This window comes from Callithrix jacchus, chromosome 14, assembly GCF_049354715.1.
Source record: "Callithrix jacchus isolate 240 chromosome 14, calJac240_pri, whole genome shotgun sequence".
In the NCBI taxonomy this organism is placed as follows: Eukaryota; Metazoa; Chordata; class Mammalia; order Primates; family Cebidae; genus Callithrix; species Callithrix jacchus.
In genome coordinates, this window is record NC_133515.1 from 106,835,526 (window position 1) to 106,860,805 (window position 25,280).

Below are 25,280 nucleotides of genomic sequence, written 5' to 3' on the forward strand. Positions count from 1 at the left end.
CTGGAGACAACAGATGCTGGAGAGGATGTGGAGAAAAAGGAACACTTTTACACTGTTGGTGGGAGTGTAAATTAGTTCAACCATTGTGGAAGACAGTGTGGCGATTCCTCAAGGCCTTAGAAATAGAAATTCCATTTGACCCAGCAATCCCATTACTGGGTATATCCCCAAAGGACTATAAATCGTTCTACTATAAGGACACATGCACACGAATGTTCATTGCAGCACTGTTTACAATAGCAAAGACCTGGAATCAACCCAAATGCCCATTGATAATAGACTGGATTGGAAAAATGTGGCACATATACACCATGGAATATTATGCAGCAATCAGAAATGATGAGTTTGTGTCGTTTGTAGGGACATGGATGAATCTGGAGAACGTCATCCTCAGCAAACTGACACAGGAACAGAAAATGAAACACCACATATTCTCACTCATAGGTGGGTGATGAAAAATGAGAACACATGGACACAGAAGGGGGAGTACTAAACACTGGGGTCTATTGGGGGGAAAAGGGGAGGGCCAGTGGGAGGGGGTAGGGAGGGATAGCCAGGGAGAAATGCCAAATGTGGGTGAAGGGGAGAAGGAAAGAAAAGCACACTGCCATGTGTGTTCCTACGCAACTGTCTTGCATGCTCTGCTCATGTACCCCAAAACCTAAAATCCAATAAAAAAAAAAATGATGAGTTCGTGTCCTTCGTAGGGACATGAATGAACCTGGAAACCATCATTCTCAGCAAACTGGCACAAGAACAGAAAGTCAAACACTGCATGTTCTCACTTATAGGCAGGTGTTGTACAATGAGAACATGTGGATACAGGGAGGGGAGCATCACACACTGGGGTCCATTCTGGGGGGCAGGGGAGGGATAGTGGGAGAGAGGTGGGGAAAAATGTCATGTATAGGTGATGGGGAGGTGGAGGCAGGAAACCACCTTGCCATGAATGTACCTATGCAACAATCTTGCATGATCCGCACATGTACCCCAGAATCTAAAGTACTATAAAAAATAATAATAACTAAATAAATAAATAAAGTTGGATTGAGGTTGATGTTTGCTCAGTAGAAGTTTTGTATGTGGGAAAGTTGATAATTCAGAAAAATATGTAAATTGTCTGGTCAAAGCAAACTTTTAAAGCTTTTTAGGAGTCCTATTTATGTAACAATAGATGATATGCTAATTTCAACTCATTCTCCACCAGACTTTGGAGCAAGCCCTTCACAGATTTCTGCATTTACCTGAAAATGAATGTGAGTGCATACCATAGCAGAAAGGTTTTTTTAAATAGAAACGTAGGATGTTGGTAGTGAAAATGTCCTGAGAAGGGACAACCCACAGGGAAAAGGATTGAGGCCCATGTATTTTTGAAGATCTATTTTGAAACAATAAATATTTATCTTCAGAAAAGAGCTCCACTTTGCTGATACCTAGGGAAAGGAGGCTGGGTCTCAGGCAGGAGGAAGAAGAGCTGCTCCGTGCACAGGTGCCTTGCACCTCCCAGGCAGAAATCGCCTTTACCAGCACAGTTGGCTGTGTTTACGAGGAGAAAAACAACACCATGAAACCAGATCCTGTATGATTTGTAGTGCCTCTGTGGTTAGGTGTATAGGAACCAGGTGGGTGGTGGATGACACTCTCCATCTTAGCACATTGGCTTCTGCTGACGGCAGTGAGTCGGGGGGACGTCCTGAGGCCACAGGGACACAATGCTGAGGCTCAGCCAGGATTCCAGTGCCAAAGTAACACAGTTATGTCCCTTCTGGATGTGTGCACACATGTGTGCCTGGGTCAGATGGGGCAGCTACTGCGAAATCTGACGTTTCCTTCCTCCTTATGTAGCCTGTCTTCCTCCTGACTCCTCTTTCTCTTTATTTTCTCTCCTCTACACTTTCAGGAGTACTAGGGACAAGGACAAGGTCCTGGTCATACAGTGGTTACCAGAAGACGAGTCCCGATTCAGACCCCAAGAGAGGGTTCTTGAATCTTGCACAAGAAAGAATTAAAGACAAGTCCATACGGTAAAGTGAAATCAAGTGTATTAAGAACGTAAAGGCATAAAGGAAGAGCTACTCCGTAGGTAGAGCAGTGGCTTCAGCTGCTGGCCTAAGAATACTTATGGTCGTTTATTGATCACGTGCTAAACAAGGGGTGGATTATTTATGAGTTTTCTGAGAAAGGGGTGGGCAATTCCTGGAGCTGAGGGTTTCTCCCTTTTAGGGCATATAGGGTAACTTTCTGACGTTGCTATGGCATCTGTAAACTGTTATGGCATGCTAATGGATTATAATGAGCTCTCCTTGGTTTTGGTGGGTTTTGGCTTCTTTATTGCGACCTGTGGTGTCAGCCAGGTCTTTATGAGCTGTATCGTGGGTTGATCTCCCATCCCATCCTGTGGCTTGGAATGCAGTCTGGTTGGTCTCAGCACTATGTTGCCCAGCGCCTATCCAAATGGAGTTGCTCTGGTTTAAACGCCTCAGACCCGGGACATGGTCTTTTCTGGTCTCTTCACAGTGTGTGCTTCTAGCTTTGACAACAAAATTCCTCCTGGCAGAAGAGACTTTGTAAGTTTCCATTTTGTTCATGGAATTGTCATTCCATCTGGGAAATTCAAGCACCTCAGCACTTAACACTACTAAGTAGTATATACTAGTTTCAACTTATTCGTATACTACTGCTAGTCAGAAGTAGTGTGTGCTAATTTTAACCTACTCTCAAACTAAGCAAACCTAATTTATACTAAGTGTCGTTGTTGAAAAGGAAAGCACAAAAATGACATGTTAATGATTTTTAAGGCTCTTTCCTTCTGACAGGAATTATACCTGGCAGTTTGGATATTATAAATAAGGCATTTGCAGAAAATGAAGAGGGGAAGCTAAGAGTCTTTGAGCTCCTCACACATCCAGATGCTGTGTTGGGTGGCCTCCCTGTGGGATCTTACTTGTTTCAACTATCCTTGCTGGATGTGGTACGTCCTCTGCCTTTGCAAAGGAAGAACATAAGAGGTGAAATAATTAGTCATGTAATTTTGGAAATAGCCTTAAGTTTCCTAGAGGAAGTAGTCGTTTGAGTATTGTGAAGTCAATGTAAAGGAAAACTAGCATAGACAGGTTTTGCATCTTATACATCTTTGTGAATTTAAGGCATCACTTCTATAATACGGGCCATTAGCACCATAAAACATATACATAACTTTCCTTTTCATGCATAAGCATGTGTTCCCAGTAGGGACGGTCTCTCTGTGATGGAGGCACTTGCCTGGGGCGATGTGTGCAGCCCTTATCTTTAAGCACCTGATGCTCTTCCATTGCATCCCACAGATAAGGTGACCATATATTCTGGTCTGCCCAAAATATACAGGTTCATTTTTATGATCCCATTGAAATTATGGTAGCACTGCCTGTCACTCTCAGAAATGTCCTGGCTTAAGACAATAAGTTATATAGTCCCTCAATGTATAGTCCTGCCAGCATTTGTGTTTCGTTTTAAACCCTGAGTTAGAGCTTGATGTTAGAAGATTATCTTTGTAACCATATATCTTACAGATGAGGGATCAAGAGATGCTATCCAGTGAATCTATGCAGTTCAAAGGGTAGAAAAAGGAAGACACAGCGAAGGCTTTTGCACTGGCAGTCCCCAGGTGGCATCTGTTTTTTCTGTCCCCTGAAGGTAGAACAGCTTTGGAATATAGTTGCCAGGGTGCCTGACAGATGACATGTGGCCGAGTGTGCTGAAGTATGATAGTTTTGGTTCTGGGAAATGCCGATTCCTGTTCTATTTATTTTAGAAATTTTAAATCAGAGGAAAAATAGCAATCCTCATGGGGGAGAGAAAGAGAGGGAAAAGGAGGAAGGAAAAAAGAACAGAATAGGAGGAAAGGATGGAAGGAGAAGTGGACGAATGAAGATGTTGGGCAGATGTAGCCAGTGTCATACTGCCATAGAGTGATTCTTATTTGGACATGGTGTTATATAACTGCAGATCCTCAGAAAGACACTACAGTGGACAATGGCTGAGATATCAAAATACCAACAAGGGTGAGCAATCTGAGAACAAAGTTTTGCAAAACTGTGACACGTCAGTGTGAATTAAGAAGTTCCCATAGGCAGGTGAGCCAACCAAATGCTTTCCTGGGAGGGGTAGCATGATTACACACAGATCACATTGCTTTATCCACAGAGATTTACCTAGAAGCTCAACATTTGCATTTGGACAATATTTCTCTCTTGAAAAATGGACAATTCCACACGTTCACAAAACAAATAAAACACAAGTCATGTATTAATGTGATTCTGGATTTCACACTTGCAGCTAAACATTTTTTTATAAGTTTATGGGCAGTGCTATATTTTGTTCTGTCTTGTTTCTGTGGGCCGGGGATCTCTTATGCTTTTTGTCTATGCTTTTTCTGGCCTCTCTGAACCATTCATTTCTAAGCAGCCATGTGCTTTAAGAAAAATGAATCTTAACATTACAGTTATGCCATTGGAACAGGGCTTTCTGTCCACCTCAAAGTTTGCTCACAGATGAACACACCCCTCCAACCAGTGATTAGCCAAATTGATCAGACCATTTCTGTTTGGGACAATTATAAGAGAGAAACGGATTCTGAGCTGTGGGGTAGAACAGGTCTTAGCATGGCAACAGAGGACGGAAGAGGAGAAGAGAGGTAGAGGGAAAATATGTGAGGTCTGTGGGATCCATCTCTGTTTCTGCAGATACAAAAGCGCCAAGCAGAGCATTTCACTTCTGGAAATAAATGAAGACAAGCCAAATGAGAAGAAGCAAAGGATATATATCCTGAGCTTGCTCTTGCAAGGGAGTCAACCACCATCACTTTCATTTTGGCAGAGATTCAAAGGCAGGCAGCGGAGCGGAAAAACTTCCTGTTAGAATAGAGAGTCTTCAGGTGTGCCCTGACTGGAGGCTGTTGGCAGGAAGAAGCCAGAGGTGGCTCACTAGAGGCAGGGCCTCCTATGGGATTGGTCTGGGGACACATAATTGGTTTCCTCTGGTTGGTGTTAAATTGAAAGAAGGGACAAAAATTAAGGAAGCTGTCAGTTCTTTAATCAAGTCTTGGCCATTTGGGGCCAACTGTCATGAAAGTTATTGTTTAGATCCCTGGATTGTTCCTAGGAATAGCTATCTGGCTTCCTGCAAGTCTGACTTCCAACAGGCTGGCTTCTTGGGCTCGTTACTGTTGAGAAGGGGCTGCTTTCCTGTTTCTCGGGCTGGCCACTGCAGGCTGTAGTCAGAGTTCTGTTTTTGTATATGCTTTGGCCATGGTCTGTGTTTTCAGTCTCCCCGGCTCTTCTGCAGTGGCCTCTCTTGCCTGTAAATAGCCACTCCCTTTGCTTGCCGAAAACTTCCCATTGGGAAAGTTCGTTTGCCTTTTTGTTTTTCCTGAAGACTACATTGCTTGCAAATGTGCTTCTGAATAACTTGACAGCATTTCTTCTCTGGAGTCAATTGGCTGTATGGCCTTATGGGGAGCAGGTGTTTTGCATCAGGATATACTTCTTAGTATGGAGGAAAATAGCAAAAAAATGCTTCATAAAATAGCAAATATGGAAGCATAATGACTGTTTAATTTGGAAGAATCTCTACTTGTAAGTTTTAGGCCAGTCTTGGACATACGGGGTAACAAGTCAAATTACAGAGTCTCTAGCTGTTATCTATGTTACATAACACAGAATTCCCTTCTCCATGCTCCTGTGCTCAGAGCACAGGCAGGTGAAGTACATCTTCATGAAATTAGGGAAAATCACATTGTTTTTTAAAATGTAAGCTGTGCAAGAAATAAATTATTTCTGATCGGGTCCTATTAAAGAGCTCAAGCTTGATTAATTCCTGGCTTGCATAAGCACCTACCTCTACCAATTACATGCCACTATTACAGTGATTATTTTATAAATGCTAATAAGCACTATCTCGAGTTAATATTTGCTCCCGAGGAAAGTTTGCCAAGAGCTTAGAATATGTTTATGGAAGATTTTTGCCTGCTAGGTTCGTGTACAAAGCTTGAAACATCAAAATCCTTTTAGCATCATTAATTTAAAAAAAAGCAGTGTACAAATAGTTGTAGCCAGTAAAGCTGAAATCTGATACAGAAATAGAAAAACCTTAGGAATTTTGCATAATCAGGCGAATGCTGTTCATCCCTAATGAATTTCCGCCAACTAACTTTGCTGTTGATTTAGTCTCTGAGATGACCTCTAGTTAAATCTAGACCACGTGCCCTTGTGCATAGCGGTGCACTGGATACAGCCATCATCACCGCTGCCTAACACAGCACTAGAGCTGATGGTTAATGCTATTAGTGAGAAAAATAAGACGTATAAGGAAAAGGAAAACTGTGGTTATTGTAGTTGGTATTATCATAGACACAGAAAAACAATGAACAAGAGAATCAAACAATTGCAAAAACTAGTAAGAGTTCTTAGCAAGATGTCCAGATACAAGATAGAAAATCAACACTGTTTTTAATTTGCTAGCAATTACCAAGTGGAAAACTTCATCAATAAAAGCTACCAGCTCTAGTCACAATAACAAAACCACTGATCATTAAACAAGAGTATTGCAGGCAGATTACGGGTCCAAAAATATTATTTGGATAAGTAGGAAGGCATTATATGCATTTAATGGGACTTTTTTTTTATTTTGAGACAGAATCTCTCACTCTGTCAGGCTGGAGTGCAGTGGTGTGATCTCGGCTCACTGCAACCTCTGCCTCCCAGTTTCAAGCCATTCCCCTGCCTCAGTCTCCCGAGTAGCTGGGACTACAAGCACATGCCACCACCGCACCCAGCTAATTTTTGTATTTTCAGTGGAGATGGGATTTCACTATGTTGTCCAGGATGATCTCAATCTCTTGACTTCGTGATCTGCCTGCCTTGGCCTCCCAAAGTGCTGGGATTATCGGCATGAGCAACCACACCCAACCTTTGATGGGACATTTTCATCTACTAGCCCTCAAAAGGCCATCTAGAGACTTGAAAACCTCCTGTTCTGTTATTTTACAGAAAGAAATTGCATTATGTCTCCAAGAAAGCAGGTTGGGGCGTGGAACATGGCTGTACTATGTATACCATACTTTTAAAAATTCATTGCTGGGAGCCAGGGTTCAGAGAGTTATTAAAGTGTCCTTGCTAGAGTACAAAGACCCAACTTGTTTTCTTGTTTTCTCTCTGCTCAAATGTCACCTCTTTTTGAAGGCTTTCTCAACACACATGGCTCTCATTCTGTGCTCACAGTGCTGTGCACCTCCATCCAGTCACCCTCACCCAATCATATTTAGATTGTGTTTGTGTGTGTGCACCCATGCCTGTGTTTCTTCTGCTAGACTGTGAGCTCCTTAAGGTCACGTCCCATGTCTTCATTCAATTTTGGATCTTCATGGCAAAGCACAAAATCTGAGATAGGGCAAGTAATTAACAAACTGTTGTTGAATTAAATTCATAGAAAAAAGCATTGTTTTCATTTAATTTTGCTAACTGGGCAATAGATTTCTACTATTTTTATTGGTATAAGTTTAATAGTTTCATTTTAAAATGTCACATGAGCAATCCAAAAATGGAGGTTATCATGGTCGTTGCCATCGTATCAGTCCCAGAGCCAAAAGGGACTTAGAAATCCTACATCAAATCTGGCTGTGGATAGAGCCTGTAGCTCTCCTTAGCACATCACGGCTACGTAGGCATTTGGCATTTCTAGTAGGAATGGAGCATGTTCCAGGAGAATGGACTTGGGATGGCACACAGCCTGGGTAGTGTTCTTTCCTGGAGGCTGTGGCTTTCCCGGAGGGATTTTTGACTGCTTAGCCTCCACCTCCTAGTCACAAATTCACTGCTCTCCTGTCTACCTGGGAACCTCCCACCTCCATGCTGATGGAAGGTCTTAGGTGAGAATCAACAGGACTCAGTCGTGAGCAAGACTCCAGTTGTGGATAGACTCATGGTCTGCTTTATGTGCACAAGATGGACCCACATTTAGGTGTAGGAAACACACACGTCAGTCATGAGCTTGGAGTTAGAAGACTGAGAACCAGCCCGTTCATTCCCTGATTGCTGTGTGACTGGAGCCAAGCAGCTTAACTCATCTGAAATGATGGTTAATGAGCAGCTTTGCAGTGGCTGAAAGAACAGAGGAGACTCACTTTTCCACTTTGTTTATGACAGTGAGAGAGTTTTTCAATTTCTATTGCTGTGACCATGTATTTTTATTAATATGTGTAACCGAGAATGGGGGAGAAGCTCAGGTTGTTGACCGGGGCCCAGGAGGAAAATGATGAGAGTTGGCAAGTGGGCTCTTGCCTAGATCCTGTGTGACTTGGCAGACCCAGTGCAAACTTGCTCAGTCCTCACAGATGCCTGACTCTCTGTGGAAACCCATGAACTAGAAGATGCTAAAGAGGTGGGAGACAGCCCGTGAAGGGCAGGGCATGCTGTGCCTGTACTTCAGACCTTTGGTCTGTTCCCGCTTGGATAAAAAGTGCATAATGGATGGGGAATTTGGAGCCCTGGATAAATGTTTTTACTGAACAGAAATGAAGGAACAGCCCCAGAGATGAGAGGCCCAGACATAAGCGTCCTGCTTAAGGGCAATCTTTAGATGGAAATGTTCTCTGGGAATTAGTAAATTATGGAGCAGTTACTCCCGACCTGCCCTCATCCCAACTCACCCTGCAGCACAGCAGTGGTGGCCACAACCTGAACACAAATTCTGGAGAAACCAGAATGTCCATCCACTCTTTGCTGACAAACTTGGTGCACATTTCAGGAGCCCTGGCATGGGTCAAGAGGGTGTGGAGGTGAGGAGGCAGAGCTCTGGGGTGAGTTTTCACTCTGCTACTGCAAGTGAGGGACCACAGAAAAGGAAGTTCCTTATGCTGGGCTTCGGTCTTTTCATCTAGAAAATGCCTGGGTTGATGGATAAGGTTCTCCACCCTGGAGTCTTGTGATCCTGGGCAGGATAAAACAATCTCTCTCTCTCTTTGGATGGTTTTAATAGTCTAAAAATATGTCTTAATCCAGGAGACCTCAAGGCTGGAGAGACAAGAATGCATTTTCTTGTCACAGATATTCTCCTCCGAGATGGTATGGTTATATAATTTGCATGCTCTCTAGGGACATTGTTATTGTTTACCAGGAAATTTATACTTCTTCTAAATATTTGAATTTCAGATTTGGTGCACCAGGTATTTTCCGAAGGGAACACCTGACCAGTTTCTTGGACACTAGGATTAAACTATCAGAAAAGTTGTTTAGGGCCTTGTTTTCAGAATCCGTCCTATCGTATTTTTCCCAAAGATCAGAATGTTGCGGCATTTGAAAAATACCTTCTTTAGTTATTTTTCTTCTGTGGTTTTTGGATTATTTTTTTTGATTAACAGTTTTTTGAAATATAATTCACATGCCATACAATTTTCCCATTTAAAGTATATAGTTCCTTTGTTTTTAATATATTTATAGACACATGGACTATCAAAATCAGTATTAGAAAGTCTTTATAACCCTTAAATTAAACTGGTACCCTTTAGCAATCTCACTCACCAAGAAACTCTTCCAATCTCTGACAACAACTAATAGGCTTTCTGTCTCTATAGATTTGCCCAGTTTAGATGCTACATAAAATGGAAACTAATATGTGGCCTTTGGTGTTTAGCTTCTTTCATTTAGCATAGTGCTTTCAAGGTTCATTCATATTGTAGCATGCATTGGTATTTCATCCCTTTTATGCCCATATAATATTCCATCTTTTTATATACCACATTCTGTTCGTCTATTCATCAGTTGGCGGTCAATTGGAATTCTTTCTACCTTTTGGCTGTTATAAAGAATGCTGCTATCAACATTTGTGTATAAGTGCTTTTTTTTTTGGTGGACATATTTTCATTTCTCTTGGATATCTACCTAAGAGTGAAATTGCTAGATTAAATGGTAACTCTCTGTGTAATCATTTGAAGAAATGCCCAGCTGCACCATATTACATTCTCACAGTAGTGCAGTAAATCAAATTACATTCTGATTTTCCCATATCCTTGTCAACACTTGTTATTACCTGTCTTTTGATTATAGCCATCCAAATGGGTTGTGAAATGGTAGCTAACTGAGGTTTTCATTTGCATTCCACTGATGACTAATGATGTCGAGCATCTTTACATGTGGTCATTGACACTTTATGTATCTTCTTTGGAGAAATCTGGCTCTTATTTAAGCTCGTGCTATTGGGACATCATTGTCCCTTCGTCTTCAGCTGTCTCGTGGCCTTCTAGAGTATAGGGAAATTGACAAATAATTTGTACTCTGAAGATTTGGGGAACTACAAAATAGGATGGCTAATAACACATCGGAATTGCAGTGTTATTACTCCCCACCTTCATTTTAAGCTACTTTTATGTAGTATCATAGCTACTTTTATTATACAATATAATGTGTTATTACATATACTCAGTGCAACATGATAAAGACATGTTGATGTCTTTATTTTATATACTAGCTTGGGATAATTTTGGTTTTCATAATATTGTCTTTATATATAATGACATCCTACTGGTTCAGGATAAATAAGCTTTAAGTATAAACACTCTAGTTTATCTTAGAAATACTAGCACTCAAATTAGAGAACTACAGTCAAACAAATGATCAAGATTATGTTTCTTCTGCTTCAAGGAACATTTCTATTCTCTCTCTTTGCATCTCCTACCAAGAGTTCCCTGCAAATATGCCGTGTGTTTTTCATATAAGGAGAGCTCATGGTGGTGTATCAGGCTGAGTTCTCATCTCTGTAGACTGATCTCTTTTCAAAGCGTGTCACCACATGCTCTCACTCATAAGTGTTCATTGAACAAAGAGAACACGCAGACACAGGGAGGGGAATATCACACACCGAGGCCTGGGGTTGGGGGCTGGGGAAGGAATAGCAGAGGGTGGGGAGATTGGGGAGGGACAGCATTAGGAGAAATACCTAATGTAGATGACAGGGTGATGGATGTGGCAAACCACTACCATGGCACGTGTATACCTATGTAATAAACCTGCATGATCTGTACATGTACCCCAGAACTTAAAGTATAATTTTTAAAAAAAGCATGTCATTAGTCATATCTTAACACCTTTTCTAAGGGTGAAGCTTCTAGCTTGGTTCTTACTGCTGATTTGGTTTACATCCAGGAGGTGTAAGTAAATTAGCTACATGGCTACATGACTAATTCTTTTTCTATATCTTTCTCATTCTTTATTTCTCTCTGATTTCCTAAGGTTCTGTTGGGGGCTAGGTTGTACCCCAGAAAATGAAGCAGGAGTGTGCACAGTTGTTCACCCACCAGGGGAGGTGGCTGTGATGAAGTCTGTGGTGCCTGGGGGTACACAGAGGATGACACCTCAGTGGCAGTCTTTTTGTTGTAGGTGTTGGTGCCAAGATTTCACAGAGGAGGAGAGAATCAAGCCCTCAATACTGTGTAGATGTCAGCCAGGTAGACAGGTAAGAGAGCCTATTTCAGTACAAGGGCCGGGGTGGTGAGGGCCTGGAGGAAGGAGCCCTCACAGATGACTTATCTATGAGATGGGAACGGGGCATGTGCGGGGAGCACCGTCACAAAGGTGAGGTGGGGAGCACAGGTCAGCAGTGCTCCCAGTTGCGTTATGGTTTATATTATTATCCCCATCAACCTCAGTTTTGCTCTTTGGAACAACAAAGAGTGAATTGAATTATTCTTTCATGAGTGCCTTTCATAGGTTTGACAACAGCTTATTTCTCTCCCAAGTCCTCTATTTTCCAGGGTAAACATTCCTCATTCCTTCACTTTTCTTCGTAGGAAATGGTTTTCCAGGCCTTTACCATCAAAATGTTTACTATTGGATGAGTCTCAATTTGCAATTTTTTTCTTAAAATGTGGCTCCCAACACAGAATCCAGCACTCCAGGTGTGGAGTGCACAGCGTGATATATTGGGGCCATTCTTTTTTCTGTCATGAGCACTAAATGTTGGCATGCAATCCTATCTGTCTAGGTGACTTAATTTCAAACTTCTGGGCCTTGTTTACCTACTAAAGCAGGGCTTTCATCCTTGAACATGCCACTATTTGACTCACAATACAGAACTGGTTATTTATACATGTTTATTTTTATCTGGTTAGCTTCGATCTGCTGTTTCCAATATGCCAGAACGTTTTAAAGTCCTGATTCTACCATTTGATGTTTTGGTTATCTCATTCTGCCTAGGGCATCTGAAGATTTCAGAGTCATAATATCTAGTCGTCTCCATCCAACTCTTAAATAAAAATATTGATGGTACTTGTGTTCAATTTAGAACCAGCAACATCAGCGTTGTTAAGAACTTGTGTTAGTTCCTCATATTTGTGAAACTGATAGTAGTTTAAAAAGTTTTGTTCACTGATTGATAAACAGATAGCCCAGAGCAGCATTTCTTAGTTCAATCTCTGGACTTCCTCTATCCTAATGAATGGAGATGCTTATACAAATGAAAATTCCTGGGCCTCTTTTGGGGCCTACAGCTCAGACACTAAAGGATAGGCATCAATCGGGTTGTTTCTCACGAGCACTAGAGTTTGAATGAGTGAAGTAGTTATGCTGTCTTTAGCATGAATGATGAACAGTGGTTGAGAACAGGCAGTTGGCATCTCACTTAGTGTAATGGTCTGTGGCTTTATATATGGACAAACATGTTTAAAGTGACATGTTGGTGAAATGATGCCAGAGAGATTTTTGTGTGCATCTTATAAAAAAAAATCCTCCATCTATAACACCTTCCCCTCTGATGCAGCCTTTAGCCCAGACCAAGGAGCATGTTGATATTCTCCCAGAGGTGCCAGCATCTTCCCGGCATTACCACCGCGTTAGTCAGTCCCTGCTATATTGGGAGAGTGACTGTTCTGCACTGGCTGCATGAAGTGGCTGATCTCATCCGTGAGCGGCACCACCTACAGCCGCGTCAGACTCTGGGGCCTCGAGACTGAGGGAGACTGACTCGCAGTTCTTTCTGCCACGCTGCGGCTCTGAGTTCACACCAGGGTAGACAGTGTGGGTTTGGCGGTGTGCTGTGCTAGGGAAGAGCCTCCTGAAACACACACGTACTGAATCACAACTCTTTAGATGCTCGGTCTAGATTCTCCCATGTAAATGTGGCTGCCAAGGCTCCACCTATTCTCATGTGACTGTGACGCTACTCAGGATTTAAAGATCACTATTTTTAAAGCTAGTTGTGAATGTCACATTTCTCCTCTCCTTAGAAGATTCTGATTATCTGTTTGTCAGACATCCCTCTGTTTTCTGCAACTTTATTCAATTCTGCAATCTCTCTCTTTATTTTAGGAGCCAGAGCAAATTGTTGTTCAGGATTTCTTTGGGACTGTCATACAGTTGAGATTCTTCTCTCTCCTTGCAACTGGAAGGGTGTCTGCAGGTCATTCTAGAATTTGCAAACATCTGACCACACAGACTGAACTATTGCTACTTAACTTACTTATGTCAACATGTCTTTTGAGATATGTCTCAAAGTCTTTCTTTTGCTTCTGATTTATGAAACTAGTACCTTCCAATTTCTACTATTCTCTTTTGTCTATAATATCAGCAAGGAAAAGCTCTTTAAACAATAAAGTTTTTTCTGATTATAAAAACAAACATCATCATTGTTTAAAAAATTTTAGGTGTAGAAATGTAGAAAACAATCTATTATTTATCATGCCACCCTAACATGTCTACATTTTGGTGTAGTTTAATTAAATCTTCCCCAGTGCATACTGATTTTCAGTTTTCATACTCCACCTACCATTTTATATCCTTCTTTTGTCACTTACCACCAAAAGTTACCTGCTTCATGTCGTTATACAAACTTTGAAATAAACATTTCTATCTGGAGGTACCCTTTTGTTCATCGTTTACAATGTTTTTTATAAATAATCCATGATGAGTATGTTTGAAATGAAGGTGTTATCTCCATGTCTCTCTTGGGTAATTTTCTCAGGATAAAGTCAAAGAAGTGTTATTATTGTACCAAAGTGACATTTTTAAAGTTCTTGATACATATTTCCAATTTGCCTTCCAAAATGGTTGAATCCATTTATACTCCTACCGGCAATATGTGAAAGTATTTATTGGCATGATTTAGTCTACGAAAACCATAGTTACACATTCTAAGGGGAAAAATAGCAACTTATATTAGAATAAAGGTGAAAGCATTTTCGTAGTTGAAGCAAATCTTAAGACAGGTTCTATGAGCACATGAAGGCTCAGCAAATCCCTTCTCCATTGGGCATGATACGGGGAGCTTCCCAAAGAGAGTGAGGGGCACCAGCAATAAGTGAAAAGGCTATTGTGTAGACGTCGTGCTTTTCTTTTGACTCTTTGAGTGTTAAACCAGACATTCTCACAGATTGCCTATAAAGCAAGAGAGAAAGTCACATGTCGTATGACTGCTGAATACTTCATATATACTACCCAAGAACCAGTTCATGTACACATATCCCTAAAAATTCAACAGAGAACAATCCAAAATATTTACTCCTTGGTCCGTGGACTGAAAAGTAGTCTAATTGTGACTATTCAAGGTTGGGAGCCATGGCTCTTGCCTGTAATCCCAGCACTTTGGGAGGCTGAGGCAGGTGGATTACCTGAGGTTAGAAATTTGAGACCAGCCTGGGCAACTTGGTGAAACCCCATCTCTACAAAAATACACACACAGACAAATTAGCTGGGTATGGTGGCATGCACCTGTAATCCCAGCTACTCTGGATGCTGATGCAAGTGAATTGCTTGAACTCAGGAGGCAGAGGTTACAGTGGGCTGAGGTCACACCACTGCACTCCAGCCTGGGTGACAGAGCAAAACTCCGTCTCAAAAAAAAAAAAAAAAATTGTGACTATTCAGAGGACTCAGATATTGTTCTCAAACCGTTAAAGTGGAAATGGGAATCAGATGGGGGAAAATGGCCATAACAGAGGCCATTTTCTCCAGTATGGGCTCCCCAGCTGTGATTCGACATTAACTCCCACCGTCATCCCATACTAAATCTTTGCCAGTCTAGGCTTTCACCTGCTAGGGTAGAAGAAAGGAATAAACTTGGAGTCAAAAGAGTTGGGGTTGAAATCCTAGTCCTGCAACTTTTGGAGGCTCCTGTGAAATTTACTGAACTTCTCAGAGCTTCATATTTTTTTTATTTGTCAAAACAGGGCAATTTTTAGAATATATAACATTTCTTTTTAATCTAGTGCATTAAACAATGTGAGTAATTCACATGAAATTGTAATGTGCACATAGGCATTATTCAAAAATGTCTATTTTTTCTCTTTTCTTTCTCTGTACAGCCCCCAAATGCGTGACACTTATTCCTGCCTTGTCTTGCTGTTTCCAAAACGTGGCTTCCTAATCCTAGAATATATTTCAATGCAAACTGATTTCTTTTCACTGCAGTCTGCTAACTACTGTCATGTCTTGGAGAATTTATCCCTTTCCTTCTCCTTCCCCTTCCTCCTCCCCCTCCCCATTCCCTTTCCCTTCCCCTTCCCTTTCCTTTCTTTTCCTTTCCTGCTTTTTTTTTTTGAGACAGAGTCTCACTCTGTCACCAGGCTGGAGTGCAGTGGGGCAATCCCAGCTCACTGCAACTTCCGTTTTCCTGTTTCAAGCAATTCCCCTGCCTCGGCCTCCAGAGTAGCTGGAACTATAGACACGCACCACCATGCCTGGCTATTATTATTATTATTTTGTATTTTAGTAGAGACAGGGTTTCACCATGTTGGCCAGGATGGTCTTGATCTCTTGACCTCGTGATCCGCCAGCCTAGGCCTCCCAAAGTACTGGGATTATGAGCATGAGCCTCTGTGCCTTGCCCTCCTTTCCTTTCCCTCCCCTCCCCTCCCCTCCCCTCCCCTCCCCTCCCCTCCCCTCCCCTCCCCTCCCCTCCCCTCCCCTCCCCTCCCCTCCCCTCCCCTCCCCTCCCCTCCCTTTCCTTTCCTTTCCTTTCCTTTCCTTTCCTTTCCTTTCCTTTCCTTTCCTTTCCTTTCCTTTCCTTTCCTTTCCTTTCATCCTCCCTCCCTCCCTCCCTCCCTCCCTCCCTCCCTCCCTCCCTCCCTCCCTCCCTCTTTCCCTCCCTCCCTCCCTCCCTCCCTCCCTCCTTCCTTCCTTCCTTGCTTCCTTCAACACAGGACTCTGTTGCACAAGCTAATATGCAGTGGCATAATCTCCGCTCACTGCACACTCTGCCTCCTGGGCAGCTAGGACTACAGGTGTGCTCCACTACACCTGACTAATTTTTGTACTTTTTTGGTAGAGACAGGTTTTTGTCATGTTGCCCTGGCTGGTCTTGAGCTCCTGAGATCAAGTACTCTATCTACCTTGGCCTTCCAAAATGCTGGAATTACAAGCATGAGCAACTGAGCCTGGCCACTTTTTTTTTTCTTTTTGAATTTTCAAGCACCAAGCAAGTCTTTCTTACAGATTCTCTGGGACAATGTTCTTCACTACAGTAATATTCTTTTTATGTGTTTGTCTTCTCAATCTGATCCTACCCTTCTCATGGATGGGGAATATCTTTGTATTCCCCTAGGATCTTAACAACATTTCGGAAATGTTACAGGTCCTTCATAAATGTCTGTTCATTAGTCAAGTGTTCAATATTCATTCAATGTCATATACATATTCTTTAAGTAGTAGAGATGGGTCTCAAGGTATGAGAGAATTGCCTTGACTCTGTGCATCACAGAGCACTTAGTGTTAGACTGAAAATTTATTAATCACTTGCATCAGAGGAAAAGGCTCACATGAAAGTTGCTTGATGATGGACACCTCCAAACACACACATTATCTTGATCCTTCATCTAATGGTTAAGTTATGGTTCTCAGAGTGGTAGAAAAGACCTATTACCAGAAAATTATAATCATGTGATAAGTGCTATTATTCCTATGTAAGAGGAAGTGTAGGAAGCACATGGGAGGGGCCTCCACCTAGTGGGCAGGGGAGGCTTCTTATAGGAGATGATAGATCACCTGAGCCAAGGGGCATGCAGGCTGTATAGGCAAAATCAGGGAGGGTGTTTCACAATGAAAGAGCCATATGTGAGTCAGCCTGGAGCCCCAGACAACAGCCTCTCTTTGAAGAGCAGAAAGCGGTTTAACATGATTGGAGATTATGGGGACAGAAGGCAGTGAGTTATCAGGTTCAAGGCTGAGTGGTGAAGGATCAGGAAGGGCACGGTAAACTTTTCAAAAGAGTTTGGCCTTTAGCCAGAGGATACTGGAAAACAACTGAAGGGTTTTAATCACTGGGATGAGCTCACTGTGAAATAGCAGCCTGGCTGGTGGGTTGAGAGTAGATTTGAGCAGGACAAAATGCAAGCAGTGAGAGCAGGAGACAACGGGAATCATCCAGGAGAGCCAGAGTTGTTTCCCAGGCTAGAGTAATGCAAGTGCATTTGGAGAGAGCCTGGTATGGCATGAGATATTTATAAGGCAGACATACTAGGGCTGGATAGAATGTGGACATTTGAAGTTTGGAGAAATAAGGATTGCACTTACAGAAATGATTCTTTTCATGGATAAAGGAAACACAAATAACTGAGTTATAGAAGAAAGTTCATAAATTTGGGACATTCTGAGTTTTAAGTGTCTGTGGAACATCCGCGTGGGGATATACAACTATGAAAGTGCACGTTTGAGTCTGAAACTCATGAGCTCATTCCCTGGAAATAGAGATTTTTAGAGGTGAGAACCCACAGGAGATCGTGAATGCAAAGAAGTAGATGAAGCTGCCCAGAGTTAATTCAGGCAGTGAGATGAAGCCCAAGGTTGCAGTATTTACATGCAGCAGAAAACCAACCACAGAGCTGGCTAAAGCGTTGTGCTGTGCTGTCACTCATTTTTCACCTCCTCATTCCTTTGCCCAGTTACCTATTCATTCATTGTTATATTCATTCTTTTCTTTCTCTATTCATCTATGCACCCGGTAATTATTTATTGAGCCAGACGCTGCGCTGAGCTCTGAGTATTCACAGATGAATGAGATACAATTTCTGATCTAAAAGGGGCAAATGTCTAGTTTAATAACAGCCAAGGCAGTCAATGAGATTCGTAATGACAACACAAGGTATTAAGTACTTGAATGTTAGTAGAGAATTATTTGAATGTAGGTTCCCCTACTCTGGGAATGCTTTCACAAGGAGAAAATGCTCGAGTGGAGACGTGAAGGACAGACAGAGCCCTGAGAAGTAGGTGTAGAGGTGCTAGAGTATTGCAGAGCAAAAACTATTGCATAAAATGCATGGACCTCAAGAAATTCCTAATTGGTCATCGTGACTCAGCCAAAGGGTATTGAGATAAGAAGTGTCTCTATGAGCTCATGACGAAGGAGGACCTTGTACACTGTGATAAGTAATTTAAACAAATCTTGGAAGCAGTAGGAAACAACAGCTTGACTTTTATCTACACGGTTTTAAGAGGCATGATGGATTGGAGGTTTGGTTGATGAATCACTCAGTGCAGAAGTAGACAAAAAGGCAGGATGGGGTTGTGCTCAAAACCTCACTGGAATGATGAGGGTGTGACTGCAGTCACAGGAGTGATGGAGAGATGTAACACCATCTGAGAGATGCGAAGTGGTAAGAATTCATAAGACTTTGGGGGCAACTGTTTTTAGGGGCTGAGGAAGAAGGAAGGAAGAATCAAAGATCATGATTAAATCTGGATTTCTGATTTGTGTTAGAGGACAGAAGATGGCGAGGCCATTCATAGCCTCAGGGGATAGAAAGAGGAGGTGTTTAGTTCTGTTTTGGAGCCAGGGAAAAGCCTTTCATTACATGTAATTTCAGCCTTGAGAGTGATTTAGTACCACGGAATTACAGTCGCTCTGGCTACAGTGTACCCTACGTCTACACGGGTCAGCCAACCCACAGGCCTTCTTGAGAACATACAATGTGTTTTGAACTGTTCCCATTGCTGAAGAAGAGAGAAAGGTACTCTTCTGTAGCTGGTAATCCTTTTGTAACAGGGCTTTCTCCGCTGGAACAATTAGAACAGCCTAAGACAGAACTCACCAAGTACTGAATTGTAAGATACACCTCAAGACTGTTAGGACTTGAAAGAGGAGGGGATCAGAAAAGCATCTAGGAACAATAAGGGGTAGTTTTCTGAAGAGGCAGGATTTGAGCTGGGTTTGGCAAAGTATGGGTTATAAACCCTGGGTCTCATGGGCATACGACGGTGAAACTAAATATCAAACCAGGCGGTGGGCTCTGAGATTCTGCATGTCTTCCCAGACCATGCTGGTTTAGGAGTTTGGACTTTGGGTGAGATTATCATAATTAGAAAGTCTGCTCTGTGCATCATGAGTACCACTGAAAATCTCCCCCACCTCATACTTCACTCTGTACACGTTTATGGCGTTATTGGATGGTGCTTAAAGAGTTTCTGGCTCTTAAGAGATTAGGTGCTAGGGACACCTGCCTCCTTCCCTATGGAATGCTATGGCCTGATAACTAAAGAAACTCTATGGACCAAAGTCTGGGCCAGTGGATGCTTCTTCATACTATGCCCAAACCTGGCCATGCTGACAGCCTCCGCCTACTTGGGGACCCGTGGTCCACAAAACCTCCACCTGGAGCTACATCTGTGGTTAGAGCAGCCCAGCTCTGAGCAGTCACCCATATTGAATCTTCATCTGAGGCATTTCTAGACTGAAGATTAATGGTTTGATTATCACCCGGAGACACCGGCCTCTATATTTTTTGCGTGATATTTATTTCTTACATTGACAGGGAAGCTAAAAACGTTGTAAAGGAAGGCTGGATGCTCACCCCAAAGCTGTGGCAATGCACGGAGACGCTGTAGGTGGCCACCCTGTAAGGTGCATGGGGCTGTTAGCCAGGAACCCAGTGAAGCCCGTGTAAACCCATGTCCCTCCGCTGCAGATCATATTTTTGTTGATGGTTTAGTGCTCTGTCTTCATATCTGTCTCCAGTCCCTTGGTGTTAGCAACTCATTATGACTTTCTTCTTGGGTAAAGTGAATTTAGCTTTTCCCTGGGGGCTCAGTTCTTAGCTCTGCTCACTCCCTTCCCCCACTAACTCTGCTTTTTTGGTATCTTCATGAATCTCCATGTGATGCCCTTTTTCTTCACCCCACGTTCAGGTCCTACCAGGTGGACCACCTCCTCAGTAGCACACCAGACCCATCTGTTCTAGACAGTCTGAATAGAGATTATAGTAAAAGCTCTGATTTTCCCTTCCTAGAGATCAGTTAGATGCTCAGACTTAACATGTAGGAAGAAACACCAGCAGCTGGGTGGCAGAACAGGTCCACTCGGAAGGTGTTGGCTGGAGCATGGACGTCCAGGGCTGGGGCAAAATTGCCCTACGCAGATTCTCGTCTGGTCATCCTAAGTCAGCCTGGGGAGCTTTCAGAGCCAGCCACCCCCTGCTCGGAAGGCAGTGGCAGCAGACACCTCATTTCTATTCTTCTCCAGGGCCTGAATAATTGTACTGGGAGAGCAGAGCTAGCTAAATGACTTTGGATTGCTTCTTGGCAAGAGCTGGGCTCCAAGGTGCGGAGGACATTTCCCATTTCTCCCCTGACTGCTATGCTGGGGGTGCATAGAGAATTCTGAAAACACCAGTGAGTATTTTCCCCAACAGAGGAGACTCGTGGGAGCTCTCAAACCTGGTGTGCGTGGACACTTCGGCCGTGAGTCTTGCCTTTGCAAAAGGAATTGAAGGCTCTTTGGGTCTTCAGCATGGCGTGTCTGCTTGTTACCTGCCACTAGACTACCAGGCATTTCTGCTGTCCAGTGGGCAGGGAGGAGTTAGCAGATCCTAGGGAATGGTGAGCTGTGGTCTATGGCTAAATGCATATTTATGTTCCTGCCCGTGGAGTCATGCAACGCCGTAACTCACAATGGGCTACACACCAAGTACACCAAGAAGTTGCACAGTCATATTTTACATAGTAATTTTAGAGCTGTCTTCTTTTTCCTTATTTTTAAAAATTACATATGTCACAGCATGGTGAGAAAAATAATAACTAAGTCAGATACAGTTTCTTAGCCTAGACATAAGATCTATGGTGACAGCCATTACAGAGTCACTGAAAAATAATCAAATAATTGTGTGTGTGTGTGTGTGTGTGAGAGAGAGAGAGAGAGAGAGAGAGAGATAAAGAGACAGAGAGACAGAGACAGAGAGATTGTGTGTGAGAGAGAGACAGAGACAGAGAGACAGAGACACGAAGCAGAGCGGTGTTGTCGGTAAAGGTGGGAGAACCTCCCAGGGTCTGGTAGTGGCTGGAGAAAGTTGCCTTGTGGAGTGCCACTGAAGACAGGCAAAGAGCCTCCCACTGCATCTGAGATGAGGGGCCTGGACATCTTATCACGACATTCAAGGACTCTGAGGCATGAGCCCAACATGCCTCTCCTAGCGCCTGTCCCCATTGCTGCCTCTTTCTCACCCCTCCAGCCTCTTCTCCTCCCCACCCTTATCCCAACCCCCCATTAATCATACAGAGGAGCATCCAAGGACTCACCATTCTCCAAGTCAGGATCTTCTGGCCCCAGTTCCTGTTTATGCTTTCACTCCCCCTGAGTGTTGTCATGGTATCTATCATATCTGGGGCCAGATGGCATTTCCGTTCTTCCAATAGCAATGGGTTAGCACTTCCGGGACTTAAGAGACACAAGTCATTTGAAATTTTTCAGCATACCCCTATTTCCTCTCAAAATGTAGTATCCCACTGATGTCCAGACATCATCCACATGGTGTCAGCAGGGTTTACTAAGGTGAAGGTGCAAAGACTGAGGGCCTCTTTGGGACTCCATCCTAAACTTCAGGAACCCCATGCTTTTCTTTCCACTTGGTAAAATATATCATTCATCAAAGTTGAGGTTTGCCATGTGACACAGTGATTTCACTTCTGGGTACATTTCCTGAAAATTGAAATCAGGATCGCAAAGACACATCTGCATTCCCATGTTCATCATCTACAAGTGAGTGGGTAAAGAAGATGTGCTGCATCTATGCAATAGAATATTACTCAGCCTTAAAAAAGAAAGAGATCTTGCCATTTACAACAGCATGGATGAAGCTGTGAAACAAATTGTTAAGTAAAATCAACCAAGAACAGAAGTACAAACACTGCATGATTACACTTATATGAGGAATCTAAACAGTCAAACTCTTGGACCAGGCACAGGCGCTCATACCTGTCATCCCAGCACTTTGAGAGGCCAAAGTGGAAGGATAGCTTAAGACCAGGAGTTCAAGACAAGATTGGGCAACATAGTGAGATTCTATCTTCACAAAAAAATAATTTTAAAAAATTAGCCTGGCATGGTGGCATGTGCCTGTAGTCACAGCTGCTTGGGAGGCTGAGGTGGGAGGATCACTTAAGCCCAGCAGGTGGAGGCTGCAGTGAGCCGTGACTGCCCCACTGCACTCTAGCCTGGGCAACAGAGTGAGGCCCTATCTCAAAAAAAAGTAAAACAAAACAAAGACAAACAGTCAAATTCATAGAAATAGAGAATCAAGAGTGGTTGCCAGGAGCTGGGGTCGGTGGGGGCTGGGTGGAGAAAATGAATTGTTTCGTGAGCATAAAGTTTCAGTTATGGAAGATGAGTAACTTCTAGAGATCTATGCTGCTCTACACAGTACAGTGCCTTTAGTTAACACACAGTATTGTGAACTCAAAATTTGTTAAAAAAGCAGATATTATGTTACATGTCCTTACCACAGACACAAAACAAAAGGGACACAGGCATCTTTGGGAGGTGTTGGCTATGTCTATTACCTCAGTTTTGGTGATGGTATTACAGGTGTTTATGTATATTCAAACTCATCCAATTTAAATTGTCCACATTAAATACATGCAGCTTTTGTACATCAATCACACTTCAATAAAGCTGTTATAAAAGTTACTTTCTGTGTGAAGTCTCCCTGATCCTGCCTCCTCTCCCCTGTCATGGGGTAGACTCACTCATGCCCTTCAGAGTTCCTGCAGTCTGAGGTCAAGCATTTTAATAATGTTTTCTCAAATGTCACTGCAGTCACTTGGGTGCACATCCTTTCATCCCTCACAGGACTGCATGTACATTAGAGGGGAGGGTCTAAGCTTTGCTCATCTCAGAGTCTTTATCAGGGCACCTAGCTCAGTGGACACTAGTAGACGGTGCTCCCTCCATGAATGAATGAGTTGCCCAGGGCTGGGAGGCTGGGAGAGAAGGAAGAATGACACAGCTGGAAGATTCTCTGTCCATGCAAACAAATGAAATAGTTTAGTATAAAGCTGCAAAGAGATCAAGAATGGAGAGTGAGGTGAAAATGTGCAGACAGTAGGGCGGTGATCACAGATGCCACACTTTCTCCATTTCTACATGTCATAAGGAGGGGAGAGAGCAGAAGACTCTGACATCAGTATTAGCCCTTGTGGCCAGGCGTGGTGGCTCATACCTGTAATCCTAGCACTTTGGGAGGGTGAGGCCAACATGGTAAAAGCAGCTTGGCCAACACAGTGAAACCCTATCTCTACTAATAATACAACAATTAGCCAGGCATGGTGACGCATGCCTGTAATCTCAACTACTTGGGAGGCTGAGGCAGGAGAATCACTTGAACCCAGGAGGTGGAGGTTGCAGTGAGCCAGTATTGTGCCACTGCACTCCAAACTCCAGCCTGGGTGACAGAGCAAGACTCAGTCTCAAAGACAAAACAAAACAGAAAAAGAAAAACTAGCCCTTCTCTAGCGGCATAAGAAAAATACATGGCATTTTATTCAGATGTATGTGTGTGTTAGAATTGGGTGGGGAGGTAAGAGAAGGGAACCCTGCCTTCACCTTGGATCAGGTACATGTTCTCTCTGACCCTTGGTTCCTCATCAACCACACAGATGTTTCAAGATGCACACCATGGGGTTGTTATGATGATTAACTGGAATGGGGTCATGGAAGCATCTAAGGACATAGCTGGTGTTTGGTCAGTGTTTGCAATTGATTGATATTTACACTGTATCATTCTTGAGGGAGGGCAGTAAGACTTTTTTTTTTTTGAGACGGAGTTTCGCTCTCGTTACCCAGGCTGGAGTGCAATGGTGCGATCTCGGCTCACTGCAACCTCCACCTCCTGGGTTCAGGCAATTCTCCTGCCTCCGCCTCCTGAATAGCTGGGATTACAAGCATGCGCCACCATGCCCAGCTAATTTTTTTTTTGTATTATTAGTAGAGACGGGGTTTCACCATGTTGACCAGGATGGTCTCGATCCTCATGATCCACCCGCCTCGGCCTCCCAAAGTGCCGGGATTACAGGCTTGAGCCACCGCGCCCGCCAGTAAGACTTTCAATTTATCAAGTGCCTACCTCGTTTCAGGCACTGTACTAGTCCCGTGTATGCATTATATTCAATACTTCCAACAAATGGGCAAGGACAATACCTTGCTGCTACAAAAACCAAGGCTCAGATATTAACAGAATTGCTCCAGAAGGAACAGTCTGAGTGATGGGACTGGTAGAGAAGAGGGTGAGCTTAAATACTACCCTGTGCAACAGGGAAACAATTCATTTTACTACGTGGTGGCTTGGCTCTCTCACCCCATTTCACCTTCTCTGTTGGGAGAAGTCAGGAAGCTGCAAAGGATACTTGCGAGTAGCTGGAGATTTGACTAAGAATTGCCTGCCACAGTCAGAAAAACCTGTGGAAAATGTGGAAGGCAGATCTGGAGTAGCGGCTGCGGGCCACCTCCTTCAGCTTCTGAAAGCAAGGAGGTGGTTCTCATGGGAGTGCTTTTTGAGTCCTGATGCCTAGTTTCAGGGAGCCAGCAGAGCCAGTGGAGTCAGCAGCAGCCTCCTCTCCTCTGGCTCCTTCTCTATAGTCCTGTGAATAGCTCAGCAGCAGCCCCCTCACGCCCATTCCTTGATCTGTCTACTGATTTTATGAGCATCTACTTCCTTGTATTAAACCTATTTGTGCTCCAAATACCTGGAACAGTTTCTCTGTCTTGCACTGGATCCTCACACACACAATCACAGAGCAGAGGTAGATTGGAACTCTTGAGTAATGAGTTCCAAGAATATGATTATGACATAATCATAACATCATTTGAATATAGTTACTCTCTCTTCATCACCCTACCTCCTCTTTTACCCTTAACAGAATAGACTTTTAAAAATAGATAATAGATGATAACATCTATTTTTTTTCCTTCTCTGGTACATGTTTTTTGAAACATAAGAATAAATGAAGGGTTGCGCTAAGATGTTGAGGAAAAGCCTCACCTATGTGAATGTGTGTGGT

The 25,280-nt window shown here is 43.0% G+C and overlaps 1 protein-coding gene and 2 long non-coding RNA genes across 9 annotated transcripts in view; 2 read left to right on the forward strand and 1 right to left on the reverse strand.

Annotated features, from left to right (window-relative positions):
* LOC128929670 (uncharacterized) overlaps positions 1-14,875 on the forward strand; it is a 361,144-nt gene extending 346,269 nt beyond the window's left edge. For both annotated transcript variants that reach the window (XR_013526170.1, XR_008476490.2), the window contains one exon: positions 11,409-14,875. The gene's annotated coding sequence lies outside the window, so the exon portion shown is untranslated. The remainder of the gene's footprint in view (positions 1-11,408) is intronic.
* Positions 14,266-25,013, reverse strand: LOC118147412 (uncharacterized). Its single transcript, XR_004733815.3, has 3 exons — positions 24,627-25,013; positions 21,525-22,082; positions 14,266-14,399 (listed from the first exon to the last, which is right to left on the reverse strand). It is a non-coding gene; the product is annotated as an uncharacterized LOC118147412 (long non-coding RNA).
* The window catches only part of LOC118147411 (uncharacterized), a 212,384-nt gene continuing 205,631 nt past the window's right edge, over positions 18,528-25,280 (forward strand). For all 6 annotated transcript variants that reach the window (XR_008476487.2, XR_008476481.2, XR_008476486.2 and 3 more), the window contains exon 1: positions 18,528-18,610. This is a non-coding gene — a long non-coding RNA (uncharacterized LOC118147411). The remainder of the gene's footprint in view (positions 18,611-25,280) is intronic.